Consider the following 21214-nt stretch of genomic DNA (forward strand, 5'->3'; position numbering starts at 1 on the left):
ATTATACTTTTGTCTCAGGTTTTGTTGTCTGTTCTTTATTTATTCTCTGTTTTAGCCTTGCTTTGCTATTTTATCTTTATTAACTTTTATACTATAGCCATGGCTTCAGTGTCATTCTGGTTTAGTTTCTACTTTTATCCACTGTAGTCACTGATTGTACTATCTGTTGATTTCACCATTACTTACTTGCACCTGCCTGTTTCATCTTTCACTCTGTCTGCAACATTCCTGTACTCATTCTCTTGCACCTGCCTGTTTCATCTTTTTCTCTGTCTGCCACATCCACTCACTCTCTCTTGCCTCTCTTCCCACTTCTTGGATTCACCTGACCACGCCCCCCTTCCTGAACATTCCATATCACCTGCATCTTTTTCCCCAATTACTGCACCTGTGCCATTTAAGCCCTTCACTTTCTCCACTCCCCTGCCATCTCAATGTTCTCTGTATCCTTGTTCCAGCTTTTAATCATAGTCTTGTTTTGCCACGCTGTGTTTTGACCTTGCTTTGTTTTACGGACCTCGCCTTTTGCTTCATCCCATGTACAGTAACTGTGTCTCTCCGTGCCACTGAACCCGGCCTGTTTTTTTTTTTTTTAAACCAAACCTTTGCCTTGTACTTACCCTCCTGTGAACTGAACCCCTGCCTGTTTATACAATAAAGTCATTTCTTACCTCCAACGCCAATGAGTTTGAGGTAAGAAATGAGGTTTGTCTATGAGTTTGCATATTGTGTCCTCCCACTTTCTGTGCCATGCAACCTCATGCCATGACATGTAGATTAGCCGTCTTATGTTAGTTGATGATTTTCACGGGCATAGCAGCCTCAAGAGTGCCATTGCTACAAAACACCCCAATGCTTGAGTTTGTTTACTTTGGGGTTGGTCACAACAGCAATGTGTGTGGTAGACTCCCGCCATTCCCACGATGTGTATGTCCAGTCCCGTATGCATCTGCAAAAATATGATAATTTATGCCCACACAATAATAGAGATGCAATGATTTTGTGTCTTCTTCCCTCCCCCAGATGAAAACACATCATTTGGGTATTAATAAAAATTTGTGGGGTTGGTTTTTTTTTTTTTCCTGGCCTGTATGTCTTTTGATGTACTGGTCAGGAATAGTGCTCCTATTTTGTTGTTTTCATTTAGTTTAAAGACAGTTTCTTATGTATGCCATATATGAGCATGCAGTGTTGCTATGGTAACTCTTGCTGCGGCTGTGTCTGTATGTGTACCCATTGCTGACCGCTTGTAAGTGCCAAACTAGCATCCCTCACAATTTGGCACAAGGTCAACTTGGAGACGTGGATGCTGTCACCGATAACCTGCTGAAAGGTCCTACAGGCACCATTTTTGAGGTAAGACACTGATGTTTTGTTGACAAAAATAGCATTAGCCTCTGTAGCAGGCTAAAAACTTTAGTTGACGACTAATGCCAAAAGATTAATCGACTAAGTGAGCTTAGTCAACTAAATAAGATTAGAATGCTTTATGAAAATGGACCCAGGTCACAGAGTAAAGGGTTTTATGATAACTATTTCATTCTACACTGCCCAGAGATCTTTATAAAAGTAATAGAATCTATAAACAAAATAGCTATCTCCATGAAATGTAACTGAATAATCATTTGCAGTAAATGGTCATTGACACAAGAAACATAAGTGGGTCCACTTTCTAATAAAACACGAAATCCTCTTTACAATATACAGCCACTGAGTAGATACTCAGTTCACAGCAGTGTATCAATGTGGTAAAAGATGTGAGAATAATATTTAAAAGATGGTGTTTTTTTTTTTTTACTTTTCAACCTGAGATTTTCTACTCTAGTTGGCAGAGTGCAGCTCATCCTTCTTCTTTGTAGCCATTAAGCTAATTTGTCCTCATCAACAGGTGTAGAGGCAGAGCGGCCTGAGAGCCACTCCTGACAGTAAAAAGGATTCTAATGCCAAAGAAAGCCCCAAAAGCACCACTGAGACTCGCGAGCAAAGATGCAAAACTCCTAAAAAAGCTACATTTTAATGCACTATGAACCGGCTTTCCAGTGATGTCTGTTTCGCCTTTGAAATACGTTATGAAAATGACATGATGGTTTTATAGAAGTCCACATCTGTATCATCAAAGCAGATTCACAAACACACACGCTAAAGCACACATGAATACAAATTCTGACCTGATCAAGTGCTAGCTTATTCATGATGCTAACTCACATATGCTCTTTGGTGCAATCTATTTGATGTGTGGTTATTGTGGGATTTTGTTGAATTTGTTGTTAAGAACCAGATGTGGCCGTGGTTCTCTCTCTGTGACTTTTCATTTGCCGTTAGCTTCTCTTTGTGTACTTTTTCAGATATTACAATGGTTTTGTCACCCTATGTACAGCCATGGCTGTCCTCTTCCGCTTTGCCTCAGTCACTATTTCAAGATTTCAAACATCTCACCTGACTTGCAGGCTGTTCTGCCTTCATCCTTCCCCAGTCACCACCTTATTGCTTCACTTCTTCATCTTAATTCTCCACACTGTCAGTAAAAATTACTCACCTAATTTGCATGAAAGAAAGTGATGGAAGTTAATTACATTCAGTAGAAATTATGGGGCCTCGCCAAAAATGATAACCTGAAAGAGAGAGCGAGCAGTCAGAGCAGGAAAGGAATACAGATGCAGGGAAGATGTAGCACAATTCTGCTCGCATTTCCAGTGTATTAACAGCACTTTAGCTGCTCCCTGAGACATGATTCAGTACAAGTGGAAGTCTGTCAGGTGTCCGTTAGAGTAAAACAAACATAATTGGAAAAAAAAATCAAGCTGTGCTGCTACTGCTGTGGTGAGAACGACAGAGAAGATTGTACAGAGCAGACAGAATAAGAACAGGAAAGATACTGGCGAGAGCTCATAGCTAACATCCCATTAGCATGCAGTGTTCATCTCTGGCCTCTGCATATTTATGTTGTTCTTCCCTCTATGTTTATGTGAGCACGACTGAGATACAGTGGAGAATATTTAAACCTGATTTGTCATGAGAGAAGTGGTGGGCACAGCTTACCAGTAATTGAATCTAGTAATTGAAAACTTAGCTGTTACAACACTGAACCAATAAACTACAAAAACACAGAGCTGAGCCTGGAGATTACCATTACTTTGCATGTCTTTGCTGCAGCATCCCTCAATAGAGAGGAATATGGTCTCTCAATGGATTTCGGGATGGAGACATGGACCCGGAGATCACTGAAAGCATAGTCTTGACACGTACTGCTTCTGCATGTGGTTGCTTCGGGAAGCTTCTGCCGGTCAGGATCTCTCCTTCCTCTTTCTCCTCTTTTCTGTGTTTGAAGACTCCATGTGTTTTTCCCAGGTCTTCCAGTCAATAAAACTGCTCTTGAGGTTGTTCTTCACGATGGTCTTGTAGTGTTTCTTCTGCCCTCCTCTGGACTGTTTTCCTTTGCTCAGCTGGGAGTAGAAGATCTGCTTGGGAAGTTGGCTGTCATCTATCCTAACAACATGCCTACCCTCCGAAGTTGGGTCTTGATGATTCCAAATGATGATGTTCTGGAGCTTAGCTTCAGCCAGTATGCTGATATTGGTACAGCAGTCTTTCCACATGATGTGGAGGATACTTGTCAGGCATCATTGGTGGAATTGCTCAAGGGCCTTCAGGTGGCAGCAGTAGGTGGTCCAGGTCTCAGTACAGCAGGGTTGGCATGATAATGACTTTAGAGACAAGAATTTTTGTCTCGTGTTGAAGGCCCCTGTTGTTGAAAACGCGGGTGCAAAGACAGGTGAAGGCCATTCTTGCACACTTGAGTCGGTGTTAGATCTTAGCTGTTGGTGTTTGATGAGACATGGCTGCCCAGGAATAGAAAGTGGGTCACATTATCCAGGACCAGTCAAGCGTTAAATAACGGCGCGGTGCAGGTGTCCTTGCTGCTTCAGAAGAAGAGAGTCTTTCTTCTTCAGTTGTGTTCTTTGCATATGTTTTTATCCATTTGAGGGCTGTGAACGAACGCTCCACAGATGCAGTAGACACTGGAATGGTCAGGATCAGACTTGCAAGTGTAGACAGTTCTGTCATACTGTCCGAAAGGCCCGTCCTTTTCAGAAAAGCCAGGAGGTCACTGATACTTGTGCCGTGAAAGTTTGACATGTTGTACAACCCCAATTCCAACGAAGTTGGGACATTGTGTAAAATGAATAAAAACAGAATACAATGATTTGCAAATCCTCTTCAACCAATATTCAATTGAATACAACATAAAGGCAAGATATTTAATGTTCAAACTGATAAAACTTAATTGCTTTTGTGCAAATATTTGCTCATTTTGAAATGGATGCCTGCAACATGTTTCAAAAAAGCTGGGACAGTGGTATGTTTACCACTGTGTTACATCACCTTTCCTTCTAACAACACTCAACGACCGTTTGGGAACTGAGGACACTAATTCTCGAAGCTATGTAGGTGGAATTTCTTCCCATTCTTGATGTACGACTTCAGTTGTTTAACAGTCCGGGGTCTCCGTTGTCGTATTTTGCGCTTCATAATGCGCCACACATTTTCAATGGGCGACAGGTCTGGATTGCTGGCAGGCCAGTCTAGTACCCGCACTCTTTTACTATGAAGCAGCGCTGTTGTAACAAGTGCAGAATGTGCCTTGGCATGGTCTTGCTGAAATAAGCAGGGATGTCCCTGAAAAAGACGTTGCTTGAATGGCAGCATGTGTTGCTCCAAAACCTGGATGTACCTTTCAGCATTGATGGTGCCATCACAGATGTGTAAGTTGCCCATGCTATGGACACTAACACACCCTCATACCATCACAGATGCTTTCTTTTGAACTTTGCACTGGTAACAATCTGGATGGTCTTTTTCCTCTTTTGTCCAGAGGACACGACGTTCATGATTTCCAAAAACAAATTGAAATGTGGACTCATCAGACCACAGCACACTTTTCCACTTTGTCCATTTCAAATGAGCTCGGACCCAGAAAATGCGGCAGTGTAGAAAGTTTTCCAGACTCCTTGAATCTTCTGATAATATTATGGACTGTAGATGATGGAATCCCTAAATTCCTTGCAAATGAACGTTGAGAAACATTATTCTTAAACTGTTGAACTATTTTTTTTCACTCAGTTGTTCACAAAGTGGTGATCCTCACCCCATCCCTTCTTGTGAATGGCTGAGCCTTTTGGGGATGCTCCTTTTATACCCAATCATGACACTCACAATTAATGTCCTCAGTTCCCAAACGCTTATTGAGTGTTGTTAGAAGGAAAGGTGTTGTAACAGAGTGGTAAACATACCACTGTCCCAACTTTTTTGAAACATGTTGCAGGCATCCATTTCAAAATGAGCAAGTATTTGCACAAAAACAATAAAGTTTATCAGTTTGAAAATTAAATATCTTGTATTTGTGGTGTATTCAATTGAATATAGGTTGAAGAGGATTTGCAAATCATTGTATTCTGTTTTTGTTTACATTTTACACCCCAACCAGTCCCGGCAGAAGACTGCCCCTCCCTGAGCCTGGTTCTGCTGGAGGTTTCTTCCTGTTAAAAGGGAGTTTTTCCTTCCCACTGTCGCCAAGTGCTTGCTCACAGGGGGTCCTTTTGACTGTTGGGGTTTTTCCGTAATTATTGTATGGCTTTGCCTTACAATATAAAGCGCCTTTGGGCAACTGTTTGTTGTGATTTGGCACTATATAAATCAAATTGATTTGGTTTGATTTTACACAATGTTCCAACTTCATTGGAATTGGGGTTGTACATGACTTTGAGCTCAGCATTCAGTCTATTCAGAGCAAAATGAGGACCATAACTGTCTGTCAAACTTCGGAGCTCTACCTCAGGAAATGTCCGCTTATATGCGTTAAACCACCCTACATCCAAAATTCCAGCAATCCTCATTTTATTCTGATCTTCAAATCTGTTCCTGATTTGTGTGAGAATGTTTGTCGAGCGCCCGCGCATCAGGTTTCCCACGGGGCGCACTTGCCACACCTGCAGCTAGCGTGGTCTCCTCAAAAATGTCACTGAATTTTGCTTTCTCTCTCTTTCAACACTTTGGCAAAATTCATAAATTATGGTCAGATTGAACTGCATGTCCAAAGTTTTGTTTTGTAAAATGCCAAACAATATGTCTGCAATGTCAAAATCCCAATGAAGGCAAAAAGAAAAAAAAACAAAAATTGTTAACTGTGCCAAGTAATCTGACGCACAATGATTTGTTTCATGACCAAAATCCCCAGTGTGATCAAGGATGTGCTGAAAAACATCAAGCTCTCCTCTCTTATTGTGGACACACCAGCCTGCTGCTGAAGGTCCACCTCACCTGTGCCATGCGAGGTAGCCGTCTTTGGCAAAACTCATCCAGTAGATGTGCGCTTTGGAGACCGTGTAAAGAACGCTGACAATCCACCGAGATTTGCAAAAAACATTTTGCATTCTTTGATCTTTGATGCTCCCTGGGACGTGGACAGATTTAAAGTGTGCGATGCATGAAGAGAGCTTGAAGTACGTCTTTTACGCTGTCTGCATTTCATTTAGCCCTGACGCCGTCACAGCTGCTCCATCGTAACATTGAGGCACTAACTTCGCTTTGCAGTTGTAGCTGGCCAGTAAATCAAGAATGAGTCCTGCTAGATCCTTTTGCTCCTTTCTTCTCAGTAATGTCCTCAACAGCTTGTTGTGATCCATGCTAGCTGTTAGCCACTCGTAGCACTCGTAGCAGTCTTTAAAATGCCTTACAAAGTTCTTACTGGCCTGCCGAATCCAGGTTTGGTGTGGGGTTTCCATTTTTTATTATTTCGTTTTTTTGTTGTTGTTGTTGTTTTTAACGCCTTGAAACAGGCGATTTTTAGTAGATCAGCGATGAGGTCAACCGACTGCCATTATTTATTTATTTTAAATCAAGTTCGCATGCAGCACCCTGGGAAAATACAGGGAGGAAGCTCTTGGCAGCCAGCAGGGCCAGGGGGAGGCACTGTCATTGTATGTCAAATTTTGATTGGCTGATAATTCTGTCAGTCATGCCAGCTATCACTCATATGTGTGGCCTTTCAACAAAAGGGCAGCTGAATCAGTGCAGCAGGTCCTGAGGAGGGACAGCTCCACGGGGGCGTTCAAGGCACCTTTTAACGTAGGAAATTACATTTAAACCTCAACAATACAAATATAAGCAACTTAATTGTAGATTACACAAATAAATTACAAACTAAATAGTTTATTGAAACATTTTACACTTTTTCATTTTCCAAGGCTAGCAGAGAAGGCCCTGCTGGCCCACCACTGCATCTACGGTTAACAGCTCTCCATTTCATTAACATCCTGAGACCTGGTATGCTATTGCTAATCATAAATGGAGATTTGATGAACCATAGTGCCCTCCAAAATCATGTTATTGTTTAATTATTAAATTTAGCTTTGGCTTGGTGGGTTTGTTGTTGTTGTTGGTGGTTTTTTTGGGGGTGGCTTCTGGAAAAACTGACTCAAACAGCTGAAATTTGAATATGTTGTTGCATAAACATAGACATTCTCAAAATAGTTTAGCATGCCACGATCAAATGATCAGTAAGATGCACCTAAGTAATTAAATGAACCAATGAAATCAAACGGTAGTTTACATTTAACATGCAGTAGAGAAGTGTTAATAAATAAAGCTATGACTGCTGGGATAGGCTCCATCTCCCCTGTGACCCTTAATTGGAATAAGTGTGGATAGAAAATGAATGAATGATTAATGCCTTTACTTAAGCTTGACCCCTGCTCCTCCATCTCCTCCAGGTGAGGCATGTTGCCTTTGCATAATCTATCTATTTCCCTTATTTGATTAGCGCTCCAACAACAACATCAGTGCTGATAGCACATTATCCCCTGCTGGCAAATGCTGCTTTATCACAAGTGCTTTCTACATTCTGGTAACATTGCATGGAATTGTACAAGTTTCCTGAAATTCCTCCTAAAAATGTGACAGATGTTGATTTCAGAATGCAGCCACCAACTCATGAAACTAGCAGTGTCTCGGTTTGTTAATCAAGGACCATAACTCTGCCAAAATGTGTCAGTCTTGTACAGTATTACAATATGCATATTACCAACCTATAACAAGGATTTGTACCAAGTTACATTAAATTCCTACTAAAAATGTGAGAGGAGTTGATTTCAGAATGCAGGCACCCAAACATGAAATTGACAGAGTCTAGCTTAGTTAATGAAAGGCCATAACTCTGGTAAAATGAGCCAGCTGGAACGCTATGAAAATATGTGTATTACCAACCTATAACAAGGATTTGTACTAAGTTATATGAAATTCCTACTGAAAATGTAAGAGGAGTTGATTTCAGAATGCAGGAACCCAAACATGAAACTGACAGAGTCTAGATTTGTTAATCAAGAGCGATAACTCTGGTAAAATGAACACAACTGGAACAGATGGACGGGCAGACGGACATGTGCATTTGTGTTTTTCATGCCTCTGTTGGTGAGTGTGACTGAGACAGTGTACAGTGGAAAATACTGAAGCCTGATTTGTCATGAAAAATTGCATAACATAGGAGGCACTACAGGCTTTGATAGGCAGTACAGTAATGGTCTGTCTCTCGCACACACACACACACACACACACACACACACACACACACACACATAATATTTTGTCTGTCACTTCAAGGGAGTTTGGATTAATTTAGTTAACCAATCCTTTGGCAACACTACAACATGCCTAAAGCCTATAACCGGAACTTCATTTTAACCCTGAGATTGACAGTTAACCCAAAGATAATGATTACTCCATAGTGGTGCACATTTTGTCTTCACAAGGGAAGTGAATCCCCAGAAGTGACTGTGGATAAAGATTGAACATGTTTAATTCCATGCAAGCACAAACAGGCCTCGAGCTAACATTTAGCCAGATGGAAAATGCTGCTGTTGTTGTTTCTCATGGGTGGAAATACTTCGAGGGTGAAAGTACAGTTTTTCACATCACAGCCAATCTGCACACACGTGCATGCACACACATGTGCGTGACTGCTAGCATAAACCCAACCACACGTTTGAAGACACAGCTTCATTTGCATGCACTCATACACAGGCATGTGCCAATGGCAATCAAACACACAGCTGCTTTTTTTACTAACAGGTAATGTTACGCCCTGTGTCCACATAGCATTTTGTTGTTTTTGTGTGCGGTGGAAAAGCACTGAGTGAGTCCGTGAAAAATCTTCTTCCCAGTGGGGAAGAAGGGAGGGGGGAATCCTCCTTGTGACATGTTCTTATGACAACAGCAGCTAACACCTAGCTTATAATGTACAGCGATAAAACATGCTTGGAGCAAAGAACGAAGGCTGAATCTCAATTCTACCCCTGACCCCTTCCCCTCCGTTTTGCGCAGGCACGAGACACAGAGGGGTGTCTCAATTCTCTTTTTGGAGCGAGGCGGAGGGGTAGGCGGAGGGCTACAAAACTCCTCCGTTTGGAGTGAATCTGGATGCACACTCCGTTTGGAGGGGTAGGAGGAGCTTAAAACTGTCTCCCAAAAACAAACATGGCGCTGGAAGAGCCATTTGTAATTTCATTACAAATTACGCTGTTTAGAAAGTTATAACTTGCCAAAAAACTTTACAGGCAGTTGCCTATGACAACATTGTGTATGCTGCTGGATGCATGTTGCATATACTGTCATTCTGAAGAATATCATAACTTCGCTTGTGTGCTGAGGTGTTATAATGCATATACACACGAATGCTATGATAAGACACTTTTATATCTCACAATGGAGAAAATCATGATAAAGGAAAAGCATGTTAATTTGTATGGTTCATAATCTTTGGATAATAGTGACCCTGCTGTTGGATTTCAAGGTCTGTAACGTGTGTGATTTTGTAAACAAAAAGGGAGCCCTGAGCCATTCGTCTCCTAATAAGCTTTCAGGCAGAAAATGAGAATTTCATCAATGGGAGTAAGTTGGAAATATACTACACACACATGTATATGTGTAACAGACAGTGGTGGGCACACTTCCGATATTTCGTCATCGGATTATCTTTTTAGATAACTTAAAAACCATTATCGACTAATTATCTTCAGATTAATTGTCCTCCGATAACTTTTAGACCGATAACGCAGTAAACCCAGCTGAACAACGGCAAACATTTTAAATTAGTTGAGACTACCTGTTAAAAGTTTCTTAACAGATGTATATAGTTCTACCCTCTGCAAACAGTAGAGAGATACTTCCAGGAAAAAACACTCTACCTCTGCAGGCAAAGGAGAACTAGTAACAAAAAAATAATAATAATAATTTCCTTTAACACCATACTGATACACTGGCAATATCACCCAAGTCATCCAGAGGCATACATTTTTAACTTATGGTTCAAATTTTAACAAAACTAATTTTGGACAAGTTATTTAAAATTACTGTCATGTCTGAAGTTTTATAAAGTGAAAATATCAGATATATGTTTTAAAATAATGTGCTAATTTGTAAGGTTTTGTGAGCACATGCTGAGTCCAGCAGTGCATTATGGGTAGGACAGGGTGTTCACGACAGGACAAATGCATTTCAGACACTCTGTTCAGGCTCCACTCTGTTCAGGCGAGAAAATAAAAAGAGAAAACAGGATACTGCAACAAGTTGCATTTGGTTGCCATGTTAACAAACAGTGAAGACGGCAGTTTGACACGGGCAGTTTGTTTTTTTTTTTCTCCTAAGGCAGAGGGGTGTCTCAATTCATAGGGCTAGAGGCATACCCCTTCGCCTTACCCCTTGTTTTAAAGGGGTAGGAGTAGGGTTACGGCCAAGGGGAAGGGGAAGGGGTACAAAGAGAATTGAGACTGGGGGCAAGTGTTTGTCCAGTCTGCTCACAGATTTGTTGTTGTTACTGTTGTGATAGACAGTGAAAGATCAGCAAAACTAATTCTCTCCTTTTGTTCGCAGCAGTGCTGTCATGGCACCTCTGAAAGTTGCAGAATTTTCAATTAAAAGCACTTAGAGGGGGAGCTCAAAAAAAGCGGTCTGGGGCGGGGGGGAGGTGCTCATAGTAATGGAGTAGATTGATTCTGCTGAGGCTTTGTGCTGTCTTCGTAATTTTATAGCATTTTCTGCTGCCCGAACTCTCAACTTTTTGCCCACCAGTCCTGAGAATCAAGGTGAGAAACCAGCAACGTGGAATTCCACAATGAAGTCCGAAAGGAGCGATGCAACAAGCCAAAGTCAGCAACTTCGGCAGGCAATGATACAGCTAGCAATGATGCTATACTAGCGGCAGTTAACAAAATGGCGCTGAGGTAACCAAAGTTTCACAAACTATGGACGAGATGAGAGAAGACAATGGAAGAGCGACTGGATACAATCGACACACAGAATGAGCACAGTCAGACTGAACAACATTTAGACGGTAAGGAGGATGCACTCTCAAGTTGTTCACATCACAACTTTGGAAGCAACATGCAATGCGCTACAGGTGGCTAGCAGCCTGCTCAAGGCTAAGCTACATTACTTAATATCAGGATTGTGGGCATTAAAGGAGAGGAGAAAGGTAATACAACAAATTTCATGTGTCAATTAATACCCAAGCTCTCGGACCAATCAGGATTGTGGGCATTAAAGGAGAGGAGAAAGGTAATACAACAAATTTCATGTGTCAATTAATACCCAAGCTTCTCGGACCAATTAACTCCGCCAAGGCCATCAAATTCGGCCGCGCACACCGCAGCTTCAAAGCAAAGCCCTGGGATGATGAACGCCCACGTATCATTAAACGTCACAATGACCGCAATGTGGCCAATATTTTCAAGCTCAGCAGACAGTAGGGTTGCATATCGAGAACTGGTTCTTTTCGGGTATCGTTAAGAATTGATTCAATCCACCAACATAAATGGCCTTTTTGCTTAATGATTCCCTTATTGGTTCTTCAGAGTGGCCGTTGTTTTTGAGGGTGTTTGTCGGGGAAAATGATTATTTCTCTACGTTGATTACAGACCCGCTGCAGGGTCTGTAATCAACCACATCTGCATCGCGACTCCACTTTGAAGTGTGAACCAATGAAGCAGTGCTTCGATTCGCTGGCTCGTTGATTCTTTGATTCGCTGCTCTTCAGAAGCGGAAAGTCCACTTCTTAACCCCTCTCAAAGCCATTAACATGTCAATCGTGAGTCACTTTTGTGTGGATAAAAGTCACTAACTGGATTCCTGTCTTGTTACAGTTAAGAAATGAGAATCGTCCTCCGTTTCATTGGCACACTTCCAAATGCTGCATGGCTCTTTGCCCAAGACAGAGTCTGGTCGGAATTAATAACTTCAAAATGCTTTAAATAAAATGACACCTCTTTCCAAATACTGTAATACGGACAAACTACAATCAACTAAAATGTTTTTTCCTCCCAGAATGAGACGTCCTGGATTCTTTATGAATTACATCCTGACGTGCAGCACAGCCAGCTGTAAGAGCTCAGCTCAGATGTATGGAAAGACATTCATGCCATTAATGTCTGAAAGGAAATGCTTTTGACAAACTATTTAGTTTATTTTATTTATGTCCAGAGATCAAGGATCCACCATGTAGAGATTATTATGTCCAGAGTTTAAGGATCCAGTTTCATATTTATTTACTTTAAGACTCAATAAAATGTTGTTGACATAGAAAACCTGTAAAGCCTACTTTTAGTACACAGAAAATTCACAAGAGGTATCGATAAGGGAATCAATAAGGAATCGGATCGATAAGCTGAATCGATAATGGTATCGATAAAATCTTATCAATACCCATCCCTAGCAGAAACCAAGCTCCACTTCACCACAATGGGAAGAGGGTGTCCATCTTTCCAGACTAATGGCTGAGGTATCATCTCAACAACAGGCTTTCAAAACATGAGGAAAAAGCTGACAGACACCAGGGTGAAGTGCACCTTAAGGTTTCCAGCCAAGCTTCAATTTGTTTGTAACAACGAAGTTAAATCATTTGAGACACAGATGAATGCTGAGCACTTTGCTTCCTCTCTCACTGAACTGAAATATTTGACTGGTAAACTTTATACAACCTGGTCTCACGGCAAGTCGTGATTCAGCAGCACGAAATATACATTAATCTATTGGTTCTTGATATTGTGACGAAAGTGCCTCATTTTCGTCACGGCAGCATGAAGTCATTCTAATTCATTCCGTGATGGCTGCATGAAATTAAAAGTGAAGGGGGGGTCAGGGGTGGTTATGTTAGGGTGGGGGGAAAGAGTAAGATTAGGTTATGGTTAAGGTTATGGTCAGGGGTAGGTGTAGGGTTAGGAATAGTGAGTTAAAAAAAAAAAAAAAACCGTCACGAAAATTTGACTCATTTCGTCACAGGAGCACGAAAAAAAACGTGAGACTGGGCTGACTTTGTAATGAACCGCGCTTTGTTAATACTAAGTTGATAATACATTTCAGTGTTTAAATTATTATACGAGCATGTATCACCATTTCTTACCTATCATGGTCATGTCTGACTAGGCTATATTGTTGGCATACAAGCGTAGCAGTGGGTTTTATAATTTTTCAGATTAGAGGGCAGCACGATAGTAGAACTGTTTTTTTTCTCTCTCTCTCTCTGTTACCCATCAGTCTCCTGGTGGTAAGAGGGGTGTACTGCTCAGTTCATGTTTCATGTCGTCTGAAGGGTTTGGAGTCTTCCTTCTTTTTTTTTTCTCGCTCTCTTTTTATCTGCCAGTGTGTGTATGCAAGTTTGTTACCATCAGCCAGTATTTGTCATTTACTTTATTTCACTTCAACTAAATGCAAGTTGATGCTGGGTGTTTGAGTCCTCTCACTTTTACATCCGCCCTCTGTCATGCAAGAGAGTAAACTCATCTTAACAGGTGCTGACTGAACGCGACAGGGTCACCGGCACATGCAATTGTGCAAAGAGAATTTTGAAATGTTCAAAAAAATCTTTCACGCATAAATGTCGTGCAACCTGGCATGATCTGCTTGCCAACATTACGTGCAGCTCATCAAGTGGAGTAAAGAAGTGAACAGAGCGAGTGGTTACGTCAGTGCATCGCATCAGAGCACAGGTCGTCTGAACGATTATAACGAGATGTTAAATGTGTCATAAACATACCTTAACAGCTGCACACAAGAAGGAAAGAACATGCCACTGTTTTACCAAACCATGAAAATGTAAACATGACAAATAATTACCTTTTAGATGGCTCCAAATGTTTTCTCCAGATCGTTCAGCAAACAGCTGCGGCTGGAGCAGTCCTCTGTGATTCAGGAAGCGATTAGAGCCATTTTCACCAGCCAACTTGCAGAGAAAATGATTAATCCGCTACGAAATATTTATTTATATATGCAGTATCCAGCGCTCAGCGCGTGGCAGTCAGTGAAACAAAGCACAGCGTCCAGCTGGGAACACAGCGGGTGGGATCGTCACGACAACGTGCGTGCAAGTGCGTACATCAAGTGTTAGCACACCTTAAGGCTCTTAAAAAAAGAAAAGTTTTTACCCATTTGAAATCTTTGTTGTCTGATATTATCTTCCTGCAGGAAACTCTCATCCACCTCACAGAGCAGAGGCGTTTGAGGTCAATATGGGTATCTCAAGTGTATCAATTTAGTTTTTCTTCAAGGGCAAGCGGAGTCGCCAGTTTAATCCACAAAATCATACCATTGTATTCAAAGCCATGGTGGCTGATCCAGGTGGGAGATATGTTCTTGTAAAAGGTACCATTAACTTTATTCCTTTAGCTTTATTGAATATATGTGCCCCAAATTTTGATAGTCATGATTTTTACCTAAGCTCATCAAATATGGCTATCGGGTATTGTGAATGCTTTGCGTCCATCTGTCCGTGCTCAGCATAAGTCCAGTCCTATTACTCCCAGAGTCTTCAAATTTACAGGAACATTGTTGGGACACAGACCTTGGACAAGTTCAAACTTGGCTAACCTTCACCTATTTTAAGAGGTTAAAAAGTCACATTCTGTTTCAGTCTGTTCAAATTTTGTTTTTGAATGGCGGGCCTGACAGCCAATCAGAGCAGAGCTGCACTGTGACGTCAGTGGGTGACCTCTCTAAAATCACTTTGTTTTGTGTGTTTATATACACTAGTGCAGTGCCCATAGGAAGTTTGCATTCCAGTAGAAAAATTGAGAGCTTTGGTAGATTTTTCATGGATGGTTGTATGAGGCTGTGTTTAAAGGTGGGATGTACAAAGAGGTGTACTTACTCTTACATAGTTTTAACACACAAAGTGAGTGTCTATTAAGACATGGCTGACATTGAGATACAAAGAGACACCCAAATATAGTTATTTTAAGAAAAAGATTGACATTCATCCAACATGCTTAGATATATATATATACACATATACAGGAATGAGTAAACGCAGTTACTGCACCTGAAGCACAAACATATGGCTGTGAATATTGATGTTGGACATTTCCATTGCCATGACTGAAATTTGGTTCCCAGGTTGTACCCATAAATCCATGTCTCACAGGCATGTCCAAATCCTCCATCAAAATGGAATGTGCCGAACCGGTGTTTACCCCCAACGTGTCCACAAGTTGTTGTAGTTCTCGTACAGTAAGACAGGAAGCACTAGGACCATAAAATTTTTAACCTTCATTCTCCTATGACGTATTCTGAATCAGTCCCAGGTCTACATATTTTTTAGCCTTTCTCCATAACCCAGAGCTACCTGCTGTAATATATACACATTGCATACAATCGTATTTAGCACTGTAGTAATAACATTGACAATCTTAATTTGGACTAATTTCAGTACATGTCCAGTCCCAGTCTAAAACAGTTTGCAGCCATTGTGTGCAGAAACGGGGGATGGCATGAAGATTTACAATAGTAATATTAAATTTCTCTGCTAATGTATATTTTTCTCCTCTGAAAGTGACTATTTGTGTCCTGTCAGAGAATGATGTGGCTTATTAGAATTTGTTTTAAGACGATGGAAGTCAGACAGGAAATGTTCTACAGGGGTTGGTAGCTGTAGGAAATGGGGTACTTGTTATGAATGTGGTCCTGTGGGAGTTTCTCTGAGTGAGACATAAATGCAGGCTGTCACTCATGAAGACTAATGATGGATAGGTTTCTTCAGAATAGAGACTAAAAGGGGATCAAATCCAACTGCGGAGGGCATGAAAAGTTGGCTTTGATAACCGCTACTCTGCTAACTGAAAATGTAACTGTCATAACACTAAACTCTTTAAAAAAAAAAAATCACACTGTAGCTGTAATGGAGAACTGCTGACACATATGAATTTAGTTAAATGGATGAGTACAACACATTTGGATTTGAGAACAATGTGACCAAACAGTCGCCCATATACACCCGCCATTGGCTAACATTCACTATTAAACATCAGTCTAATAGTTTGTGTTTAAAAACAAGGAATTTCCCTACAATAATCAGTCAAAACCAGTCAGACTACATAGGGTCTCATGGATTGCTACTACTCGCCCAGAAAGAGATTTAGGGGGCATAGAGGGAGGAAGCTAGATGAGCCTGCTCATGCTAATACAGCATAACGGCCAATCCAAAACCTCACTGTCAGTTTGTTCATAATAACTGCAAGATCACTGGCTCACAAAATGGAACAGCTGGAACCTACCATATCTACACATAAAAACAGGACTGCTGCATTATGTTCACTAAATGTGGCTCAACCAGACGATGTTGCGAGAGGGTAACAGGTTAGCACTGCAGGACACATAGTTAACAACTATGACAAGAAAGGACAGAAAAGCAGAAGTCATCTTTATATACAAGAAAACAAAGAAACAACAACAACAAAAAAAAACTGATGTACAAACATAAATGTTTATAATACACTCAACAAAAATATAAATGCAACACTTTTGGTTTTGCTCCCATTTTGTATGAGATGAACTCAAAGATCTAAAACTTTTTCCACATACAAAATATCACCATTTCCCTCAAATATTGTTCACAAACCAGTCTAAATCTGTGATAGTGAGCACTTCTCCTTTGCTGAGATAATCCATCCCACCTCACAGGTGTGCCATATCAAGATGCTGATTAGACACCATGATTAGTGCACAGGTGTGCCTTAGACTGTCCACAATAAAAGGCCACTCTGAAAGGTGCAGTTTTATCACACAGCACAATGCCACAGATGTCGCAAGATTTGAGGGAGCGTGCAATTGGCATGTTGACAGCAGGAATGTCAACCAGAGCTGTTGCTCGTGTATTGAATTTTCATTTCTCTACCATAAGCTGTCTCCAAAGGCGTTTCAGAGAATTTGGCAGTACATCCAACCAGCTTCACAACCTCAGACCACGTGTAACCACACCAGCCCAGGACCTCCACATCCAGCATGTTCACCTCCAAGATCGTCTGAGACCAGCCACTCGGACAGCTGCTGAAACAATCGGTTTGCATAACCAAAGAATTTCTGCACAAACTGTCAGAAACCGTCTCAGGGAAGCTCATCTGCATGCTCGTCATCCTCATCGGGGTCTCGACCTGACTCCAGTTCGTCATCGTAACCGACTTGAGTGGGCAAATGCTCACATTCGCTGGTGTTTGGCACGTTAGAGAGGTGTTCTCTTCACAGATGAATCCCGTTTCACACTGTCTAGGGCAGATGGCAGACAGCGTGTGTGGCGTCGTGTGGGTGAGCGGTTTTCTGATGTCAATGTTGTGGATCAAGTGGCCCATGGTGGCGGTGGGGTTATGGTATGGGCAGGCGTCTGTTATGGATGAAGAACACAGGTGCATTTTATTGATGGCATTTTGAATGCAGTGAGATACCGTGACGAGATCCTGAGGCCCATTGTTGTGCCAACATCCAAGAACATCACCTCATGTTGCAGCAGGATAATGCACGGCCCCATGTACACAATTCTTGGAAGCTGAAAATGTCCCAGTTCTTGCATGGCCGGCATACTCACCGGACATGTCACCCATTGAGCATGTTTGGGATGCTCTGGACCGGCGTATACGACAGCGTGTACCAGTTCCTGTCAATATCCAGCAACTTCGCACAGCCATTGAAGAGGAGTGGACCAACATTCCACAGGCCACAATTGACAACCTGATCAACTCTATGCGAAGGAGATGTGTTGCACTGCATGAGGCAAATGGTGGTCACACCAGATACTGACTGGTATCCCCCCAATAAAACAAAACTGCACCTTTCAGAGTGGCCTTTTATTGTGGACAGTCTAAGGCACACCTGTGCACTAATCATGGTGTCTAATCAGCATCTTGGTATGGCACATCTGTGAGGTGGGATGGATTATCTCAGCAAAGGAGAAGTGCTCACTATCACAGATTTAGACTGGTTTGTGAACAATATTTGAGGGAAATGGTGATATTGTGTATGTGGAAAAAGTTTTAGATCTTTGAGTTCATCTCATACAAAATGGGAGCAAAACAAAAGTGTTGCGTTTATATTTTGTTGAGTGTAAATACCATTATCTGAAACTGTAATATTTAGTGTTATAGCATAATGACTGAGAGGATCCTTGTCATTTGATTTGTATTTTGTATGTCACGTGACATAGATTATTCATTCTATTTACCGTGCAAATTTGGTTCCATAGGTTTTGTACCAATGAACGCTGCGAAGTGGAGGCGGTGTTTAGCTAAACATGGCAGGGTTTGTTTTGCTGACGGACGGTGATTTGAATGAGCTAACTGGCTGTGCTAATTCTTCTAAAATACACACATAAAAAAGAAAAAAAAAACAAATCCACTATGCCATAAGCCATCTGGAGATATGAAGAGCTGTTAGGATGGAAACCTGGACAAATTTCTGACTTGATTTTTTTGCTGGACTGATGAAGTACACAAAGTTTTTTTTGTTTGTTTGTTTTTTGTTTGTTTGTTTTTTTGGAAGTATCACAGACTACATTGTCAAAATTATTTTTAAACTAAACTGTTTTTCCCAGTTGACTGAGAACAATTTTGGACTCTTATTTAAAATTCGTATTGGACTGTTGATGTCAATGCACCAGTGACACACCAAAATGTAAGTCCCTTTTCTGTTGTTTGGAAATTAGTAGAATATGAAACGACAAGGATCTACTTTAGCCATTATATAAAAAAATGAATGAATGGTTTTACATTCTTTCAATGGAACGAATATTTAATTTGGTGAAAGCTGGAATGTTCCATCTTTCACCTCATGAAATATTTGTACTATTGAACACATAAACATTCATTATTTGTATATTAAAATGTCTCCATGGCGTTAGTGAAAACAAGAAGCTCTGACAAGGACAAGCATGTATTTTACAAGCATTTTTTACTTCTTTTTTTTTTTTATCAAAATGTTTTATTCAAATTTAAGGCTTCACATTAACATTTCCATGGTATCTCCTTCACATTTAAATCCATTAATCCAGTTTTGATGCAGAATGATAAAATAACAACAATTAAAAAAAGAACATTGCTAGGGTGGTAGTGTAGTCTCGGAATACTGGTACCATGTGTTCTTTCTTTACAATTTAGAAAAATAAATAATCATGATATTATTGAAGAAGGGACAATATTTTGACATACCATTAAATAAACAAAATAAAAAACATATTGCTTTAACACAAAGGTTAACACACTATAGGGTCAAATCTAAATGTATGATCAGTGAGTTCCACCTTTTCTTAAATAAGTAAACTGTCAGGTTTAGTTTAGCGGTTATCTTCTCCATAACATAAACCTTCACCGTTCTCTCTTTCCATTGGTTTACTGTAGGTGGTAAAGGTTTAAACCAGGATATAGTGATCATTTTTTTAGCCACCAGTACAAGAACCGTAAATTGATACAATTTTTCTTTGCTTAGTAAATCACCCGAGAGCACTCCGATTACAAAAGAGCATTTTTTTTTACTTTTAAACTTTTTTTTTTTTTAAATGTTAGCTGACTTCAAGTTAGTTTAACTAAATTTAGTGGAAGATAATTAGTCTGCTAATGGTTTACAAAGTTAGCTGAAAAGCTAATCTACAAAAAAGTCAGCATCACTTATTAGTGAGTAGCATTTTAGCACAATTGTGCCCACCAATGAAATCCATCACTAATGAAGTGCTTGGTAACAGGAAATGTTTCTTAATATTCATAGCCTTAAAGTCAATCAATCAATCAATTTTTTTTATATAGCGCCAAATCACAACAAACAGTTGCCCCAAGGCGCTTTATATTGTAAGGCAAGGCCATACAATAATTATGTAAAACCCCAACGGTCAAAACGACCCCCTGTGAGCAAGCACTTGGCTACAGTGGGAAGGAAGGAAAGTAAGAGTGACTTATTTTGTTAATATCCTCCCTTTCTTAGCAGTTGCTGGTAACCTTCATATTTTTGCAGCTTCCCCACCGGTGTCATGATAGACACAGTTTGCCGGGTGACTGGAGTGTGATTGGCACTTGGTTCATAAATAGATCTCAGAGCCATGAAGAACATCACACCCTGGTACTGGAGGTGGGGGAGACAAGTTTAATTAGTCAAATTTACTCACATACGTTTTGGCAGACACACATGCATCCACATGCACACGTACAGTCAAGAGTTCTTTTTATTTCCTGCAACACAGCACATGCACAACTACACACATTCATCCTCTCTCGCTCTCTCTCTCTCACACACACACACACACACACACACACACACACACACACACACACAATACGCATGTGCACACACCATCACACAGTCACGCCTCATTGTCATGGTTATTTAAGTGTCAGATCTGCAATCTGAAAGCTTAATTGCTTGTGTCAGACAGTATGTGTGTGGGTGAGAGAGTTTGTCTAATTCTTGAAGTGTGAGTTCATCTGCCAGGGATATCATGTGAGATTGCAAACCTTTCTGTCACTTTTGGAAAAGCAACAAGCAACGTGACCAGGCATGTAGCGCGCAGGTCACGGAAGATGCACTGACATCAAATTCACTAACATCATGTTCACATTGATGTATAATTTGCATATTTTTCAAGCCTAGATTTGATGTTTTGGTTAAAGAAAATCCTCCTCTGTGCCACTTCATCATGAAGCTGTATAACTGGGAATAGAAAATGCAAAACATGCACTATGCATAATTTCTCCAGTCACAGCCACAGAAGCCTATAACGTCTTTTGGGTTGTCTGGGTGTCTTGGTGGCTTTCCTCACTCTTCTGCTTCTTGCACAGTCACTCAGTTTTTGAGAACTGTCTACTCCACACAGATTTACCATAGAGTGCCATACTGTTTGTATTTCTTCATAATTGATGTAAAT

The 21214-nt window shown here is 40.7% G+C and overlaps 1 protein-coding gene across 2 annotated transcripts in view; it reads left to right on the forward strand.

Annotated features, from left to right (window-relative positions):
• pdgfd (platelet derived growth factor d) overlaps positions 1-21214 on the forward strand; it is a 288085-nt gene that overhangs the window by 115594 nt on the left and 151277 nt on the right. The window lies entirely within an intron of this gene.

Source organism: Thalassophryne amazonica, chromosome 4 (genome assembly GCF_902500255.1).
Source record: "Thalassophryne amazonica chromosome 4, fThaAma1.1, whole genome shotgun sequence".
NCBI classification, from domain to species: domain Eukaryota; kingdom Metazoa; phylum Chordata; class Actinopteri; order Batrachoidiformes; family Batrachoididae; genus Thalassophryne; species Thalassophryne amazonica.